At 38.4% G+C, this 7,478-nt stretch overlaps 1 long non-coding RNA gene across 1 annotated transcript in view; it reads left to right on the top strand.

The window, feature by feature from the left end:
* LOC129391654 (uncharacterized) overlaps window positions 1-7,191 on the top strand; it is a 12,004-nt gene extending 4,813 nt beyond the window's left edge. Inside the window, exons 2-3 of the long non-coding RNA XR_008616220.1 lie at window positions 2,463-2,534; window positions 6,789-7,191. This is a non-coding gene — a long non-coding RNA (uncharacterized lncRNA). The remainder of the gene's footprint in view (window positions 1-2,462; window positions 2,535-6,788) is intronic.
* Window positions 7,192-7,478: the final 287 nt, after the last annotated feature.

The raw sequence follows: 7,478 nt of genomic DNA, 5'->3' as shown, positions 1-7,478 counted from the left end.
GATCCCGCATGCCGCGGAGCGGCTGGGCCCGTGAGCCATGGCCGCTGAGCCTGCGTGTCCGGAGCCTGTGCTCCGCAGCGGGAGAGGCCGCGACGGTGAGAGGCCCACGTACCGCAAAAAAAAACAAAACAAAAAAAACCTAAGGGAGTCATAAGAATAGACTTGCCTGGCTGAGTGTGACAGTGTTACTTGAAAAGGCAAAAGAGGGGAGGGTAACTGGGCACTCCAGTGTCAATTCCATCACACGAGGCAGCCAGTGTTTATGCTTGAGAAGGTTAAATTATTTAAAGTGGTCCATGAGGATACCTCCCCACATAGGATATCTCCCCGGCATGGGAACTGGGATATGGAAACAGTGTCAACACCATTTATAGAAAGGATGTATCAGTGGGAAGGGAATGGTCAGCCTAGAAAAGCAGAAGTAAATTTCTTAGTGTGAGTCGAGCCCTGTGTAAGCAGAAGGGAATCCTGGGAACTCACTTAGAGGAGTGTTCTCTCCTTGCAGTGGGAACATTGCAGGCAACTTTCCCAACACTTTGATGACATTCATACACATCACTTACCATCCCTTGCTCTGATTTGAAAGCCACTAAGCAGTCTTTGAAAAAACATTAGACCTTTCAGTACCTTAATATCAGGATGGGATGGGAGTGAGAAGAGGACACCCCCTATTATCAATATACACATTTACCTTCTGCTTTGTACATAACTTTACATGATACCAATGCCAGAGGAGCTGTCATCTATGGTCATATGATGGTCAAGTGTCCAGAAGAAAGAGGCTGAGATTCAGATACTGGAGAACAATGATTAAACCTTGAGAGTCTGATGACCTAAACAACAGCCCAGTCTGCATCTCCCACAACTCTGAAGGAATCCAAGGAAGGTTTAGAGATACTATGGTATCCCTGAAGTCATAGTTAGATAAATTATTCCCTCATGCGTTCTATAAAGTAGGATTTACCCATGCCTTTGATAGGAAAGAAAGTGTGGCAAGTGTCTATGGAAACAGAAAGTGAAATTAGGTGGAGGAATCTAGGTGGAGGAATCTCATCTCTCTGTTTCCTTGTGCAACCCCCAAAATATGTCCACATGCGAAGGCAGCTATTTTATCCCAAACACATGCTGATTTTATCTTATTTTTGTCCTGTTAGTCATGTTTCCGTATACCTTTACTGGAATGGAACATGATAGCTAGATCCCCACAAAGATCTGTTAGAGGAATTTCATATGCATCTGGCAATGCTGCATAAAAATAAGCGTCACGTCCTTTGAGTAATGGCCCTGCTTGATGGATGCAATGCCAAAGTATTCAGTTGCTTCATGAATGTTTGCTTCTACCAACCTCTCCCTTAAAATTTGCTAACTTTCCCCTGCATCATGCCTCCTCAACACGCTTCATTCATTCTTCACTGACTTCTTTTAAAAAATGTTTGCTGAATTCCTACTATGGGCAAGGCACCATGGCATACAAAAGACCAAATTTGGTATGAAAAACATGACTTTATGCCTAGGGAAGAGAAATAGGGAAGGAATAAAATAGCTCTTAGATGAGGAGGATAATGAATGGCAAACATCACAATGAAAACACAGAAGGAACTGTTACTTCCACTTAGGAAACTAAGAAAGCTTGCCTATCTTTGGCACCATGAGGATGGGCAACATTTAAACAGGCACATGTATGAGTCTGCACAGAGTCAAGAACATGAGTCTTCGTGTGGAAGAGTGAATTAAGCCTTTGGCTAGCGGGTAGGATGCAAGAAAATAAATCGTGAAGCCTTTTGGAATGTTTGCAGGTAGGTTGGTTTGTTGCTGTTAGGTCCCCAAAGTCTATGATTGTGTGGCATCATTTAATGATGCTTCAGTGACACATCTGAAAGTAACCCAGCACAAAACCTTTCAACATAAGCCAGATAATCCTACCTAGTATTAGAGGCATTTCTGAGCAAATTCCTATGCTAGTTAGTTGGCTGCATCGCCATACTGTGCTGGGGGGAGGATCTGGGCTAACAGGTTTCTTAAACCACAAGCACCTTTGAAGAGTGTTTATAGCATCCTGGTCTGAAACTGAGCCTCAGAGAGGATAGGACAGGTCCTATCCTAGCCTCAGAAGTTCCTCAGAAGCAAGGTCTCTAGAGTCAGACTACCTCTACTTCAGTTCTGGTTCAATTCTTATTGGGCCTGTGGTCCTGAATAAGTCACCTACTTTCACTTAATCTTATATTTAAAACACAGACAATAATTTCACCTCCTTTGTGAGATTATTATGAGAAATAAATAAATTAGTAGATATAAAGCAATTGGTACAGAGTAAGAGCTCACTGAATATTAACTGTGATCACGGCACTCGTGGTTTGGCAGACATTTCAAACAGAAATGGGCTCAGGGGTTGCAGAGGCAGCTGGGCCTACCTGAAAATTCCCAACATCCGAAGAAATCTTCTAAATGCATTTTGTTTCCAGGAGCTGCACTTGGATAAAATGCTGTCTCCTGAAGCTCTGAACATCACTTCTCTGGATATTGTGCTGCTCCAGGTAGCTTTAAAGACAAGTTTGGAACAAAGACCCGTCTAGTGCTAGGAGATATGCATACTAAAGACAAGCTCAGTATTGCTCCAAGGTTCAGTGGCCATAGTGGGAGGTTGGTTTCCTTGTTTTACTTTAAGCCATCAACAGAACATTTTTTCTCCTATGATAGTGAATGTCTTAGACATTCTTTAAATTCAAATTCAAAGCCTGCCTTGACCCTCCCCACCCACACACACATACTGAGAATAAGAAGGTACATCCTTAATTTTTAATTAGCTGCATAGAATTTCATTGTATGGATATACAGTAATTCAATAATTTTTTTTTCTGATATTTGACATCTGAGTTATTTCCAGTGTTCTGCTAGCAATATTACAGTGAAGAAATTGTATATATGCAAAAAAAATGAATTGATTATTAGACTTCATAGAAAAGCATCTTGGTGTTTAACTTATATGATTAGGACTTGAGACACAAGCAAGCAAGGCCTTCACAGCTAATACATTATTCCTCTTGCAATATCTTTTGAAAAGCACTGGAATGTTCTGGTCTTAGATGAAAGATATTATTATTTGCTATTTCTCTTCATCTTTAAGTGAAGTTCTAATGAACTGTATGTGGAATAAATAAATAACATGAAGGTGAAGAAGCTTCAGAAACAAGGTTCCGGGTACTCTTGCTTAGAGTTAAATATTCTTAACAGATACTCCTTTCCCCCCTCTGTGTTCTTAACTGCAGCTTTTGCACAGGGAAGAGAAGGGAGCCCCAATCAAATCCTTCACCTTTTCTTCTCTTGGAGTTCAATGCTCAGCCATTTGGGCACCAAAAAATTGGGGAACAGGAACAATAATTCTTTTTTTTTTTTTTTTTTTTTTTCTTTTGTGGTATGCGGGCCTCCCTCTGTTGCGGCCTCTCCCGTTGCAGAGCACAGGCTCCGGACGCGCAGGCTCAGCAGCCATGGCTCACGGGCCCAGCCGCTCCGCGGCATGTGGGATCTTCCCAGACCGGGGCGCGAACCCGGTTCCCCTGCATCGGCAGGCGGACTCGCAACCACTGCGCCACCAGGGAAGCCCAATAATTCTTAATGTACTCTTTTGTCCCTGAATTAGGAGGACATTTAATAAAATCTCTTCCATCCTTTGTTTACCTCTCATGTTAAACCACTGTAATATTTTCTCTCGATGATTACAGAACTGAAAATTATGGAATACAGTAGCAAGCTTGGTAATGTTTAAACTGAAAAATGTATTATACAGGGAATATAGCCAATATTTTATAACTATAAATGGAATTTAACTTTAAAAAATTGTGAATCACTATGTTGTACACTTGAAACATATATTGTACATCAACTCAATTTAAAAAAGGTTTGAAAAAAATATATTACGTGGATGAGCAATGAAAAGTTGCTTCCTCTAAGTTGCCAAGAAACCGCAGAGCATAGAGCTCAAGGACATCAGATTTTCTAATGTCCTATTCAGTAACTTAAGAAAACATTTTTAGAAAGTATGGACATCTAATATGCTGATGGACTTCCCATTCTTTTTAAAGTGTTTTAAGTGCAAATCTATCAGCTCTATGTTTTATTTAGCTAAGTCCACCATGACAGAGATCCTTTTTTTTTTTCATCACATACCTTGTTCAAGTTCTATCATTCTTGTCCTTGGGAATCAAAGAACATTAGAGCAAAATGTCCTATACTACTCAGTATTGAGGCAAGCCTCTCTTAAGATGGGATGGGAAAGTGAGCTTTAAACAGATTAAGAAACAGTGAAACTCCTTATTTTAATTTCTATTTTAAAGGAATGTTTCCTCTGGATTGCACGCCCTTGAGGGTAGGAATTTGTTTTACTCATAGATGAATCCCCAGTGACACAATGCCGGGAATATAATAGATGCTCAAATAGTATTTGAAGGACGTAGATGCCTCTGTCCTAAGTCACAGCATCAGGGTCGGTGGCACAACCAGGCTGAGCCCTGCATCTGCCAACCACTAGTCAAGGGATCTGTCACTGAGTTCTCTCTCCCAGGTTGTCTTTTACTTGAAGAAAAAAAATCTTTTTCTTTTTTGCTTCCCATGTAAAAATATTCTAAACATTTTTGCAAATACTAGCCAAAATGTTCTACTTGAAAAATTTCTTTCAAACTCCCAGGTAGACATCTCCATGATAGTAAATACCGAATCTCCCAATTCCAATAAATGATTAACAAAAATTTTAAAAATCAGGAAAAAAAACAACCCACTAGCAGGAATTAAACAAACAAACAAATGTAACACCTTTGCCATAGATTTTGGAGAAAGACAGAGAACGGGAAAGACAAAGAATGAAAGAAAAAAATTAAAAAGAAAGGAAAAGGAAACAAGCATAAAATTGTGGTTTCTGCCCTAAACTTGTCTCACTCTATGATGGGTGGTACAGGGATTATCCATGGTATTAAGGGAAAAACAAACAAAAATATGGAGGCTCCATGCTGAACTGGTATTCAAGCTGAAGACAAATCATCCCTAGGGAATAGGGTGATTCTTAGTAGAGTATATTCAACACAATCTCAGAAAGGAGAAAACTCAAGTTCATCAAAACTACACTCAGCTTAGCTAAGCGTAGCTCTCCTTCCCAGTTCTGGCCGCATAGCCTCAAGGACACAGAAATCCATGGCTGGGAAAGACAAATAGGTCTCTGGATAAGAGGATAAGCATATCAGGATTTCCAGTTTCAGCTCGGACATGTAAAGAGCTTGGAAGTTGTCACCCTTTGCCCTTACAACAAGAAAAAAAGCTGAACAAACTAAAAGGAACTGTGTGATAATTTAAAATGTATAACATATGCATCATAGGCAATTCCTTAAAAGGCTAAACATAGAGTTACTATAGAACCGAGCAATTCTACTATTTGATCTATACCCAAGAGAAATGAAAACATGTCCTTACAAAAATGTGTACATGATATTCATAGTAGCATTTTCCATCACAGCAAAAAGTGGGAACCCAAATTTTCTTTAACTGATCAATGGATAAATAAAAAGTAGAAAAACCACGCAATGGAATTATTTGGCAATAAAAAAGCATGAATTCTGATATATGTTACAACATGATGAACCTCGAAAACATTATGCTAAGTATGCATATAGCTGATTCACTTTGTTATATAGCAGAAACTAGCACAACACTGCAAAGCAATTATACTCCAATAAAGATGTTAAAAAAAAGTCATAAAAGACCACATAATGGATGATTCCATTTTTATAAAATGTCCAGAATTGGCAAATTTACAGACAGAAAGTAGATTAACAGTTGCTTAGGGCTGCAGGGGATGCAATGATTGGGGGAAGGGGTGATAACTAAAGGCTACAGGGTTTTCTTTTAAGGGTGATGAAAATGCTCTAAAACTGACTGTGGTGATGGACGCCCAAGTATGTGAATATACTAAAAACCATTAATTGTACACTTGAAATGGGTGTATTTTATGGTATGTGAACTATATGTCAATAATGCTATTTCTAAACAAAAGACTGGAAAATACTTGGAGAAAGCAATTCTTTCAACAGGAATCTCAAAAATTTGAAAATTCATGGATCATCATATTTTTAAGTTAGGAAATATAAATCCTAAAAAAAATCACTTATTTCAAAAAATGTCTCAGATCTGTTTTGCTGTTTTTGAGTAATATAAATAGACCCCCAAATATGATCTTTTATTTCTCATTTTTACTATTAACTAGCTTACTCTCTTTCTTGTTCAACTTTAATTTAACAAATTTCAATTTAATTTTAATTTTTTTTTTTAGGGTTAAAGATGCTTTGAGGAAAAAAAAATGCTTTCTTTATTTTGAAATATAATCCTTCACCATTAACTTCAGAGTCAATATGCATCAGGAATGACTCACTTTTAAGTAACTGCAGATAAAATCCAGGAACTGTATTAGCAGAGCCAGATCATCATCCTGTAGGTCCTCTAAGGCTCTGAAACTACAGCCAGTGGTTACACATCCTGCTGCTCTCAGCATCTTAAAATGGAAGAATTCCCCCCTCATCTTTTTCATAACAATTTACCCACCACAAAGTATATTTGTTTGGAGACCTCCTCAGTGACATTTCACAACAGTAAGAGTAAATTATAGATTTCTACTATTTAAACGTTTCATTTCTAGTGGTTGGCCTAACAACTTTGTGAATATGGCTAGACTTTTTCTGTTTCATTACTTTTGACATCAACCTTATATTCACGTGGATAACCTGAATGTTCCTCTCCTTTTGGAAAAGGTGTATGTGTGTGCTTTGCACCCCCCTGGAAGAGTCAGCATCAGTGGTTGGTCTCCTCACATCTGTGGATGAAGAACTTGTCTTTTACATCATCTGCACTTTATTATGTCATGCGATAAGAGTGAAGCCAAAGTTTTGGATGAAGAGCAGCCAAAAGTTTCTTAAAAGCTGAGAACAAGTTATGTTCCGAATGCCTGACTTTCTGAAATGAATATCAAAAATAGCCACTATGTACATTACTCTGGAACTGCATTCCTTTCATTGTGAGAACTTGTGTTTTTGGAAAGGAGTGTTGCTAAGTTAAAAATGGTGTTTGAATCTAGCCTCCTACATAAATTAGCAGAGCTGGCCTCTCACAGTATGGTGGGTATCACACAGGCTCTAAGATCGTGCACTCTCTGACATCTTCTATTAATGCTGCTGGAAGCAGATGACTTTAATTCTTCTTATTCTAGTTTTCCCACATATAAAATACATATCATTTTACCTACTTGATAGAATTGTTGAGATAATTCATTGAAACAGCATATACAAATTACCTAGCACCAGGCTGAAAACACAAACCAATTTTAATAGTGGAATTAATGATACACATCTGAAACGTACACGCTAGCGATTCAATATACATTAGTTCTTTAACATTCTAATGCTATGGCTCATATAGCTTATTTGTATAAATTTAAGTATATA

Source organism: Physeter macrocephalus, chromosome 20, assembly GCF_002837175.3.
Source record: "Physeter macrocephalus isolate SW-GA chromosome 20, ASM283717v5, whole genome shotgun sequence".
In the NCBI taxonomy this organism is placed as follows: Eukaryota; Metazoa; Chordata; class Mammalia; order Artiodactyla; family Physeteridae; genus Physeter; species Physeter macrocephalus.
The sequence above is the reverse complement of the archived record's forward strand: the minus strand, read 5'-3'. Positions and strand labels throughout refer to the sequence as shown.